Below are 11190 nucleotides of genomic sequence, written 5' to 3'. Positions count from 1 at the left end.
TGGTAACAAGGAATAGTTCTATCACATTAAAGGGTGACTTTGGCCAGAACTTTGTCAGAGACATATTGCTTTGTCTAACTTAGGACAGGGGCAGTCTGGGAGACATAGCTGCCCCCCCTCCAGTTTCAGGTCCTTAAAAATGTTGACGTTGCTGTGTCTTCTACTTCCGCCTTAAACTTCCCTCCACTTCTATTTTTACCCCATTCCTCTCCTCCCTACCAGTCACTGCTAGCTTCAGTGATGAAGCCCTTTGTCTCTGAAAATGGCCCAGTTTGTGCCCTGAGTTTAAGTGGGATAATCAGTAACTTCAAAAGTTCTCATTTTTATTGGCTAAAATGGACATAGTGAAAACACCAGCCCTGAAACAAGTTAATGAGAGCTTGATCTTAGAAGGGGAGACGTCTCTTAGCCTGTGACATTCAAGCAGAAAACAGACTATGCTTTTCAGGGAAGAGAAATGCCTCTCTTTCCTAAATGTTAGAGACACTTACCCATCCTGGGTTCTGGGGACTCCTGTCTGGGTCTCAGTTTCCCTGCCTTTTAAATAGTAAGATTGAATGATATTCAGTTCAGTTCAGTCGCTCAGTCATGTCCAACTCTTTGTGACCTCATGACTCGCAGCATGCCAGGCCTCCCTGTCCATCACCAACTCCTGGAGGCTACTCAAACCCATGCCATCGAGTCAGTGATGCCATCCAGCCATCTCATCCTGTCGTCCCCTTCTCCTCCTGCCCCCAATCCCTCCCAGCATCAGGGTCTTTTCAAATGAGTCAACTCTTCACATGAGGTGGCCAAAGTATTGGAGTTTCAGCTTCAGCATTAGTCCTTCCAATGAACACCTACGACTGATCTCCTTTAGGATGGATTGGTTGGATCTCCTTGCAGTCCAAGGGACTCTCAAGAGTCTTCTCCAACACCATACTTCAAAAAGCATCAATTTTTCCACACTCAGCTTTCTTCACAGTCCCAACTCTCACATCCACACATGACCACTGGAAAAACCATAGCCTTGACTAGACGGACCTTTGTTGGCAAAGTAATGTCTCTGCTTTTTAATATGCTATCTAGGTTGGTCATAGCTTTCCTTCCAAGGAGTAAGCGTCTTTTAATTTCATGGATGCAATCACCTTCTGCAGTGATTTTGGAGCCCCCCAAAATAGTCTGACACTGTTTCCACTGTCTCCTCCTCTATTTCCCATGAAGTGATGGGACCAGATGCCATGATCTTAGTTTTCTGAATGTTGAGCTTTAAGCCAACTTTTTCACTCTCCTCCTTCACTTTCATCAAGACGCTTTTTAGTTCCTCTTCACTTTCTGCCATAAGGGTGGTGTCATCTGCATATCTGAAGTTATTGATATTTCTCCTGGCAATCTTGATTCAAGCTTGTGCTTCTTCCAGCCCAGCATTTCTCATGATGTACTCTGCATATAAGTTAAATAAGCAGGCTGACAATATACATTATTGATGTACTCCTTTTCCTATTTGGAACCAGTCTGTTGTTTCATGTCCAGTTCTAACTGTTGCTTCCTGACCTGCATACAGGTTTCTCAAGATGCAGGTCAGGTGGTCTGGTATTCCCATCTCTTTCAGAATTTTCCACAGTTTATTGTGATCCATACAGTCGAAGGCTTTGGCATAGTCAATAAAGCAGAAATAGATGTTTTTCTGGAAATCTCTTGCTTTTTCGATGATCCAGCGGATGTTGGCAATTTGATCTCTGGTTCCTCTGCCTTTTCTAAAACCAGCTTGAACATCTGGAAGTTCACAGTTCATGTATTGCTGAAGCCTGGCTTGGAGAATTTTGAGCATTACTTTACTAGCATGTGAGATGAGTGCAATTGTGCGGTAGTTTGAGCATTCTTTGGGATTGGAATGAAACCTGACCTTTTCTAGTCCTGTGGCCACTGCTGAGTTTTCCAAATTTGCTGGCTTATTGAGTGCAGCACTTTCACAGCATCATCTTTCAGGATTTGAAATAGCTCAACTAGAATTCCATCACCTCCACTAGCTTTGTTCATAGTGATGCTTTCTAAGGCCCACTTGACTTCACATTCCAGGATGTCTGGCTCTAGGTGAGTGATTACACCATCATGATTATCTGGGTCATGAAGATCTTTTTTGTACAGTTCTTCTGTGTATTCTTGCCACCTCTTCTTAATATCTTCTGCTTCTGTTAGGTCCATACCATTTCTGTCCTTTATCGAACCCACCTTTGCCTGAAATGTTCCCTTGGTATCTCTAATTTTCTTGAAGAGATCTCTAGTCTTTCCCATTCTGTTGTTTTCCTCTATTTCTTTGCATTGATTGCTGAGGAAGGCTTTCTTATCTCTCCTTGCTATTCTTTGGAACTCTGCATTCAAATGGGAATATCTTTCCTTTTCTCCTTTGCTTTTCACTTCTCGTCTTTTCACAGCTATTTGTAAGGCTGCCTCAGACAACCATTTTGCCTTTTTGCATTTCTTTACCATAGGGATGGTCTTGATCCCTGTCTCCTGTACAATGTCATGAACCTCCGTCCATAGTTCATCAGGCACTCTATCTATCAGATCTAGTCCCTTAAATCTATGTCCCACTTCCACTGTATAGTCATAAGGGATCTGATTTAGGTCATGCCTGAATGGTCTAGTGGTTTTCCCTACTTTCTTCAATTTCAGTCTGAATTTGGCAATAAGGAGTTCATGATCTGAGCCACAGTCAGCTCCCGGTCTTGTTTTTGCTGATTGTATAGAGCTTCTCCATCTTTGGCTGCAAAGAGTATAATCAATCTGATATTAGCCATATAAAAATACTGTCTGTATCTTTTAAATTTGATATTCATTAACTCAGATGGTTTACTTAAATTTACTATAAAAATAAACTGTATATCATTCCTGGAAAACCAGTATCACTTGTCATAAGTAGAAGATAAGAAGCTATAAAAAGAAATAAAAACAAAAACAAACCATTGTTCTCACTTTAGTGGGCAAGATCGTGAACTGAGGTCTGATGTCATTTTGTTAAAAGTGGAGAAGAGCAAGTTTTTAGCAAGGTGTTGAAGACACTCACGAATTAAACCAAAAGTTCCTCCGATGGGTAATTAGGATTGAAAGAACTTCCACATGCTGAGATTCTGTGTTGTGTAATGCTCTGCTGGATGGTATGTGAATTCACCCAGCACAATACCAATAGTTCACTCTCAACACTTGGAAAAAACACTTGTCTAGACAGCCCTTGGAGTTGTCTAATAGCCAGAATTTGGTCTGATTCTTCTAAGGTCTATGGGGCAGGTGGGGAGTAGGAGATACCTCCTAGTGGGTCCACTATAAGCCTTTTCTCCCCATGTCCTTCCTCCTCTACATACAAACATCTCAGGCACAGGTGAGATGAACAGAACTTGATGTGCACAAGAAGCTGTTTGACCACTGTCTGCATCTTCCCAGGATTTCAGAAGGTAAGGGGAAGGAGCAGCTCTTCCTGTCTTTCTCTCTGGGCAGGGGAGACTTAACTCAGAGGCAAGCAACCTTACTTACAGAGTCTGCATTGTCAAAGGGTGTCTGAATAGGAAAGGAGTCATTGGCAAAGGGTTTTATATGGAGCAAAATGTGGATAATGATACCAGAAACACCAGGCCATGGAAGAGGTAGGGGAACCTGATGGGGTGTGAAGTTGTCGTGTTCTTCCTCTCACCAGCCAGATCCTCCCCTGCTTTTGCCACTGAGGACCTGCACCCTTCCAAAACAGAGATGGGGGAAGGCGAGGCAGCATCATTCTTCCTATAGTTGCTCCTTGTACAAAATTCTAGACATTTTGGGCCTCCCCCACACTCCAGGATGGATCCCATGGCTTATTTTTAGCATCATTTAGTCCCCATCATTTAAACCCCATGGTGGCAGCAGCATGGAGCTCTATCTTCATACTCCAAAGTAGTACAGACACCCACTGTCTGGATACTGCTTAGGAGACGCTGCCCACAGTCTGCCCTATGTGTCTCTAGGGGGTGAGAGATGATTTAAAGAAGAGAAGAAAGAGGGCCCCAGGAATCTCAATGAATTTCCACTAGTCCTGGCTACATTTCCAAGTAAGGCACAGCTTTGAATATTTAGGAAGACAGAGAAGAGGAAATAGGAGGACAGACTCAAAGAGGAAAATAAGAGGTTGACCTGACTCAAAGGAAGTGGAATTCAAACTTCTAGTAATAAAAAGGAACATCTGTGGGCCCCCAGGCAAGACTACAAATGGAGGCTCATAAATCTTGTATCTCAGTATGTTAGTTATAATCAGGTAGCAATGTATTCTCCCGCCTACCTTGACACATACACCATTATAGAACCTGGGATGCCATAAAGGTTGGCAGGTTGGAACCTGGGATTCTCTGACTCTGGAATGTGGTGGCTCAGTCCCAAACCTGGAGAGGTCTTCTATGCACAATTGTGGATACTCCAGCTCATATGTCCCAACTCAGCACCACTTGCACACAGCCAGCCCTTGAGTCTAGAAGTTCCTCAAGCACTCTGCCCTTGAGGGATGGACTGAGTAAAGAGCCTGCCCAGGTTGTACTTTGAGCCTATTAGGCAAGAGATCCTGGGTACCCAGAGGATGGTCCAGAGGGAAAAGAGGTGTGACCTCTTTGCTGTCAGGTCCCTTTAGATCTGCAGATACCTTGCCCCATGGGATGGGGTACAAATGAAACTACAGTAGTTTTAGAATAATAATAATAATAATAACTATGTATATCTTTTGCAGTTTATAGGGCACTCTGACCTGATCAGGATTTTAAGATATGTAAGATTAATATCCCCATTTTGTAGGTGAGTACACTAAGGCTTGGAGAGGTTAGCGACTTGCTCAAAGTCCCCTGAATGTGAAGTCAGCACCCTGGCTCTCTATTTCAAGAATTGAGCTGGCTAGTCCTTACGCATCAGGGCAGAGCCTGAGGTTCTGGAGCAGCAGAAAGCGAGGAGAGGGAAATTTCCTAATATCCTCACAACAGGCTGGCTCTAACAGCCTGGCACAATTTGGCAGATGATCCTTCACATCCCTCTTCACAGAACTGTGTGAGCAGAAGGAGAGCCAGGGACAAGTTCTGAAAGGCAACTTTAATAAAGGAAGGCCAGATTTCTGCATTTGGAGCTCATAAGATGTTATTAGAAAATGCAGTCAGTTCAGTTTCTGTTTCAAAAAGGACTGCTATTTGGTAATGGCTCATTTCCCTTTTTGAGTCTCAGCAAAGACTCAGCAAAATGAGAAACAGTTAACACCACCTCAGCAGCTAATGAGCACCCGAGAACAGGTAGGAGGTGTGACCCCACCCCTGGCAGGAGATGGCCCAGTACCCCCACCCCACCGCTCCCCGGGATGCCCCTGAGGGAGTGAGAACACAGCTTCTTCCAACCTGCCAATTGCAAGCGGTGGGCTGGGTCCTCAGGACTTACCTGTTCTCACTCCTTCCTTCTTCCTGAATATTGATGCTGAAGGGAGCAGGTGGGAAAGATGTGGCCATGAGTAAAGCCACGGGGTGCCAACCTTGGGGGTTGGTGGAGAAGATGAAAGTGTTAAGTTACTCAGTCGTGTCCAACTCTTTGCGACCCCATAGATTGTAACTCACCAGATTACAATCACCTGGTGATTGGAACTCACCAGTTTCCTCTGACCATGGAATTCTCCAGGCAAGAATACTGCAGTGGGTTGCCATTCCCTTCTCAGGGGATCTTTCCAACTCAGGAATCGAACCCCAGTCTTGAGCACTGCAGGCAGATTCTTTACCTTCTGAACCACAGATGAGCTTGGCACTTAAATGCAGAGTCTCTGCCCCAGATCTGTGATTGTTTTAAGGAGCGATGTAGAGTGTCCACAGTGTATTCACTTCTTGAAAGACATTTCAGTCCTGAGCCTTCACTTGACTGAAACTGGAGCAGATGGAGCCCTTGCTTTCTGTTTGTTCAGGACACGTGTGAGCTCCTAACAGCCCCTCATCCATCTTCGGTGGTCCAAAACCTTGGTTCTCCAAGTGGGACTCCCTGACCAGCAGCATCAGCACCACCCGGGAACTTGTTAAAAAAATGCACATGCTCACGTCCCACCCCAGACCTGAAAAATCAGAATCCCTGCGGGTGGGTACAGAGGTCTGCACTTTGTCAAGCGCTCCAGTGACTCTGATGCGAACTGCTCCTGTCATGATCGTTAGGAGCTGGAGTCCTGGAGGCAGACAGACCTGGCTTTGAATCACAGCTCTGCCACTTAGCAGCTATGTCTAAATCTTAGTTTTGGCCCCAATAAAATGGGGATAATAATACTTCCTTATAGTGTGATTGAATGGATTAAGATTATGTGTTAACATGCTTGGCTCCTAATGCTTGATAAATGGCAGCTCTTCTATTTCTCTGGAAATCAGACTAGACAGGGGGACCTTACGGAGGCCATTGTGAAGATGGTCACAGGTCGGGGTGTCAGGCAAGCCCATTCAGGTATGTAGCTTCTGACTCAGACCTAAAGCCACCTCCAGTCTCCTGTGTCCTGTGACTGAAACTGTTGGCAGATCCGGTTTATTCCCCAGCTTCTCTGAAGGGAACCCTCCCACCTCCAAGGGCATTGTCCTAACTTCCTCTCTGCAGGGATCTCAAGGGCTGGCCAGTGGGACCTGCTGTGTCTGTAGGCAGAGGCTCTGTCCCTGAGTTACAGGGACATTTCCTCCTCATCAGAAGAGAGGTGAGGATCACTCCTGACTTGCCAACTTCACAGGGCGATGGGCAGAATTAACAGTTAAAACACAGATGAAGAGCTTTGTGTGGATTAATCTTAACAACCACATGAGCATAGGTAGTCTGTCAATTTGATCTCTTTTACAGATAAGAAAACAGAGAGGTTAAGAAACCTGCCCCAAATCAATAATAAGAGAGAGAGAGTCATGATTCAGAATCAGGCAGCCGGGCTCCAGAATCCCACCCTTCAGCACTGTGCCCATCTAGGGACACCATCTGTTAGGACAGGTCATTGTAGCCTGGTCCCAGGGCCTCTGAAGCCTTACGACACAGACCCTTTGACAATCTGATGGAAGCTATAGCCCCTTGGTCCATGAGAAGCATCCCAACTTCTGACTATGATCTCAGGGTTCCGTGAGCCTCTCGTTCCATCCAGGGATCCCCAGTCGAGACCTGTGTAAGAGTCTTAGAAGTAAGTAAGAAGGATTTAGAAGTTCAGGGGTGTCAGACATTATGCCCTCATTGAACTCCAGGTAGCAGGACTGGGGCCAGAGCGGCAGAGACGGAGGCTGTCGGGTGAGACTGCTGGGGAAAAGGTCCCTTGTCTTCTGTTCTGAGTGAACTGTGGGGGAGGTGCACTGGCAACACACGGCTGTTTCCAGAAGAGCAGGGCTGAGGCACCTCAGTCTCCCTGGGGCTCCGGGACGCAGTCTAGAAGAATCTGCAGGGTAGCACAGGCGGTGTGCTCATCCCAGAATGTCACACTTTACTCCTCCTGCCTGGGAAGGCGGGCCCTGGAGCAGATACACGCAAGGCGTCTGACAGGTAAGGTCCACACAGTGACACTCCTGCCTCTCACATCTCTGTAAACCTTGCCTTTGATTTGGTGAGCTTGTGGTTCAAATTCCCGTAAAGACTGTAGCCTTGGTCCCTGAAGACCAGTGACCTCCACACCACACCCCACAGAGGCACCGAAGGCAGACTGGGTGACCGCTGTCACTCACACTGGACAGGTTAATCTAGCCTCCTGGAGCCTCATCCCACTTACCGAGCATGTGGCCTGGGGCTCCTCAGATCTGCAAACCATTTAACTTGACAGCACTACCTCAATCCTCTAGGGTTTTCCTGGTGGCTCAGATGGTAAAGAATCTGCCTGCAACATAGGAGACCTGGGTTCAATCCCTGGGTTGGGAAGATCCCCTGGAGAAGGGAATGGCAACACACTCCAGTATTCTTGCCTGGAGAATCCCATGGACAGAGAAGCTTGGTGGACTACAGTCCATGGGGTCCCAAAGAGTCAGACAGGACTGACTGACTAACACACACAATCCTCTAAAAGAGCTGCATGGACAGGAGATAAGACAGGCTTTGGTCTCAGCCCTGGTCTGTATTCCAATTCAGCCTCTCGCTGACTTAACCCCTCTGAGTGTCAGTTTACCCTTCTGTGAAATGGGATGCAGGGTTCTTGTACGGGCACAGCCTGGCCATCACAGGTGCTCATTCATCAGCCCCTCCTTTACTGTGATGCAGACCATACCCTTGCCAGGCTACGGCAGCCAGGCCTGCTCCTTAGAATCATGGTCTCTGACATCCACCACCCAGCAGAGAAACACCTCATCCAATGAGTGCTCTTCCAGGGCTAAAGGCACCAAAACCCACTTGGGGATAACAAAGCAGAGTGTTGTCCCATGGGCCAGAAATGCCTTTCCAGCTGCCTCCACCGAAAGGTAGACAGGTGAAGCAGGTAGGTGAGAACAGGAAAGGAAAGCATCTGTACTTTCCAGACAGACCCAGTAGACACAGCTGGAATCTTTCTAGAACTCGGCACTTAACAGACTTAAGTGATACCCTCTCACTCCCATTCACAAACCTACCTGCATCCTAGAGTGGACCCCAGACTCCCAGCCCACCCTCATCTCCTCTTTTCTCTTCCTTCCTCCCTTCCCTTCCTTTCTTCTTCTCTTTCCCTTTTTAAAAACATCACTGGATGAGCAGCACCATAAAGCCACATTCCTGGGAAGCTCCTCCAAGTGGACTCTGTTGGCACCAACGATAGGCAGCCCTTGGGGCATGGGAGGGGCCAGGAACTGGGATGCAGGGCCATGCCCAGCATCCAGTGAGGAAAACAAATGAGGGCAATGGGTTAGTACTGATGGTTAGTCAGGTAAATGGGACTACAATCGCCCCCATGGTCAGTTGAGAGAATAGAGTCAGATGAACTTGCCAGTGGTCACATAGCTAGGAAGTGGTGAGGGCTCGGACCCAGACAGTCCTGGCTCGAGTGCAGACCCATGGAACCATTTTGGACAAAACCGTGTTTTAAAGGGCATCTGGGTACCTGGCCACATGTCCATGATGAAGGCAGGATAAATGTTGGAGTGTCCATTATTTCCAGCTGAGGTTTAGAAACAAAGTGAAGTGTCTTGGCCAGAAGTTAGAGTCGGGGGCAGAGCGTGGTCTGGGGTCTTGGATTTCCAGTTTTCTGTTTGGTGCACCCTGCCCACCCCAGGCCAGGCATGACCTAGGCAGGGGCCTGGGTATCAAAGAGGAGGCATCAGCATTAGAGGTGCTGGTGCAGATAAGTGCTGAGCCTGGGGGCCAGACAAGGGGGGAATGAGCACTGGGTACAGGGTACCTGCCACAGGGAATGCATTGGGCATCACCACGACTCTCCAGGAACCACTAAAAACTGCAGAAAACACATGCACTGAGGACCTGCTACATGCCAGGTACTTTGACTTACAATATGGGGACATATTTAACCCTTCCGACAGCCCTGAGAGGCTTCTCATTTAGATATGAGAAAGTATCTGCAAGACCAGACCAAAGCGACCCAGCTAGCAGGTGGTAGAACCAGGATTCCAGCATGTGCTGGGCACCAGAAGCTTACGAGTCACTCCTCCATCCCAAGCTGCAGACCCTGGGTACCCTTTAACTTGTAGCTGAGGGCAGGAACTGCTTTCAGCGGAGTGCAAAGCATCAGCTGGCTGGAGTCTCATGGGGCAGAGGGCACAGCCGACTTCACTGCTCTCCTTTGAGGTCAAGTCCACAGCAGCCTGAAGCGGAGTTCCTCCTCTGAGGCCGATGCTGCCTTTGCCCTTCCTGTGTGGCCAGGTCCTGGGTGGGAGTGGAGGGTGTGCCCTTTGAGTCACCCTGCCCGTGTGGGCTGGGGAGTGGGCATGACTGGGTGTGCTTGGAGGTTCACTGGCACAGCAGGTGGCCTGGACTTGTCACCCCTCTTTACAGATGAGGAAACTGACTCAAGGGTGGCTTCATGACTCACACAGCCTGGGGGGGCTGGGCGCAAGCTTCCCGACCCCCAGCTGCCACCCTGGGTCCAAAGATGGGTCCAGCAGCAGCCATGCTGGGGTGACCTCAGCAGCTGGGCTGGTGTGGGGGAGATGTGGACATGGGACCAGGAGGGCAGGGGCTGGGGATTGACATGGACTGGACAGAGCAGACTGGAAGCAGCCCAAGAGCCCACGCCCAACAAGGCGTGGTCGGAGTGGTGAGCCTAATGTGGCCTCGGGTCTGGACCCACAGGTGCTCAGTCCAGCAGGGGTTCTGGTCAGCTGCACTAGTCATATCAACTAGGGCAGGGTTCTGGGCAACAGCTACTCGGAACAACACTTAGTAATCTAAGAGTAAGAAAGAGAGGCAACAGAACCAAGGAGAAAGTGGGAGTTCAACATGGAAGCATGAAGGCAGGCTGGGTGAGGACCTCGGAGTTTAGGAAGAACTGGGTTTCTTGTCTTGGGCACTTAGTAGCCGAGTGATCTTGGGTAAGTCACTTAACCTCTCTGAGCCTCACTATGTTCATCTACAGATGGGGGAATAATGTAGGTAAAGCTGTGGCACAGGGCGCAATGAGCCAGAAGTCTGGGCAGCTGATGGGAAGGCTGACCAAGACCCTGGGTCTCCTTTGAGCTTCAAGGAGAGGTCTGTGACTAGGTGGCTAGTCCCTGCCTCCACCGGCTAGTGGACTGAAATTCCTAGTGGATCCTGCCGAGGTCAAAGCTGGATTGGAAACTGGGCTGACCCCAGCTGACAGGTGGAGGGTAGCAGCTGACTTGAGCCCCAGGCATAAACGGCACTGACCAAGTTTCCACCAAGGAAGTGATGCTGGTAAAGTGGGAACTAGATATTTTCACATGGGATTAAGATGAGCATGGGCTTAATAGGCACATGAAAAGATGCTCAACATCGCTAATAGAGAAATGAAAATGAAACTACACTGAGGTACTGCCTCACACCAGTCAAAATGGTCATCATTAAAAAGTCTACAAATAATAAGCAATGGAGAGGGTGTAGAGAAAAGAGGATGTGCCTACACTGCTGGTAGGAATGTAAGCTGGTGCAGTCACTGTGGAAAACACTATAGGAGTTCCTCAGAAAGCTAAAAGTAGAATTACCATATGATCCAGCATCCCACTCCTGGGTATACATCCAGACAAAACTATAAGCTGAAAAGAAACACACACCCTTATGTTCACAGCAGCACTATTCACAATA

This window comes from Odocoileus virginianus, chromosome 7, assembly GCF_023699985.2.
Source record: "Odocoileus virginianus isolate 20LAN1187 ecotype Illinois chromosome 7, Ovbor_1.2, whole genome shotgun sequence".
Taxonomy (NCBI): Eukaryota; Metazoa; Chordata; class Mammalia; order Artiodactyla; family Cervidae; genus Odocoileus; species Odocoileus virginianus.
The sequence above is the reverse complement of the archived record's forward strand: the minus strand, read 5'-3'. Positions refer to the sequence as shown.